This window comes from Octopus bimaculoides, chromosome 12, assembly GCF_001194135.2.
Source record: "Octopus bimaculoides isolate UCB-OBI-ISO-001 chromosome 12, ASM119413v2, whole genome shotgun sequence".
Classification (NCBI taxonomy): domain Eukaryota; kingdom Metazoa; phylum Mollusca; class Cephalopoda; order Octopoda; family Octopodidae; genus Octopus; species Octopus bimaculoides.
Genome location: NC_068992.1, coordinates 9,295,321 through 9,296,801, shown reverse-complemented (window position 1 = coordinate 9,296,801; position 1,481 = coordinate 9,295,321). Strand labels below are relative to the sequence as shown.

The window sequence follows — 1,481 nt, the reverse complement described above, 5'->3', positions numbered from 1 at the left end:
TATATATATATATATATATATATATATATATATATATATTAACAGTCAATATTTATCGAACTGGCGGCTTTCATTGTATCGAAAGTCCTTTGTTTAAACCAATGCATTTTGATAACCATTTCACTTCGAAGCAAAGTCAGCAATATGTTATTCTTTTTATTTCATTCCGTACTTTTTATTTCCATATAAGCTGTAGTTTGATTTCTAACATTAATGATTGCGCTAATTGAATCAGGTAACATCGAATATTGAAGCGAAATATATAAAAAAAAAAAAAACGAATTTGTGTAACAAGCATAAAATAATAAAGACACCCTCGTAACTAATAATGGTTACTTACTTTGGCAAAGAGCCAGACATTTATAGGGAATCAGGATTTGATCGATTTGAATGAACTTTACTACTTATTTTATCGACCCTTAGAAGAATGAAAGAAAATTCAAACCCTGTGTGATGTGAATTCCTAACATTAAGTGACTTAACTAAATACTACTACATTTAATACGATTTTCTAATGATCCAGCTACCTACTGTTCTCCGGAACTTTAGCAACGAAGATAGCGGAAACTGTAGTCATTAATAAATCTCAAGTAGAGACTGCAAATGTATTGGAACAGGAAACGTCAGGTATTTTCCGGGCAACGCTCAAGTATTTTAGCTTGTGTAAATATACAGCATACGCTAGAAATTCCCATTTACCATATTTCCTAAATTAAGCCAGAAATGGCTATCATAGGAATTCATACGCCATATTTCTACTGCGTATTAAATTTTAATGACATACTCCACTGGGAAGAATTTCAAACTCGATATTGTAGAATGAATTATCTAACTCGATTCCTTTGAACAGTCATACCAACACTTATGTATGTAAATATTCTAATACACATAAATGCACGCAGACATATACATACACATATCCACGTGATACATATATAGATACGCAAACGTACATGCATGAATGCATACATGCATACATACATACATACATACAAACATACATACATACATATACATGCATACATACATACATACATACATACGTACATAGATATATATGTACATTCAAAAATATGCGTGTGTATATATATATATATATATATATATATATATATATATACATACGCAAACATCCATATATAACCATTCATCCGTACTTTCATACATATACACATACATCCATACAAGCATACCTATATGCATACATACATATAAGCATGCATGCATACATACATACATACATACATACATACATACATACATACAGAAACATGCGTACATATATAAACATTCATACATAAACATTCAGAACTACATATATGAATACATGTGTACAAACGCACGTACATACACACATACATACTCGTGTGACGGTTATCTCCCCTGTCAGTGTATATAAATGTGCGCTTTAAGCACTGTTAAGGGTTTTAACTCTTAATTCTAGCAATATAGGTGCTACTCAGCTCCCTCTCACAATTATA

The 1,481-nt window shown here is 30.9% G+C and overlaps 1 protein-coding gene across 2 annotated transcripts in view; it reads left to right on the top strand.

Moving 5' to 3' along the window:
* The window catches only part of LOC128249191 (neuropeptide FF receptor 1-like), a 155,128-nt gene that overhangs the window by 106,082 nt on the left and 47,565 nt on the right, over positions 1–1,481 (top strand). The gene's annotated exons all lie outside the window — the stretch shown is intronic.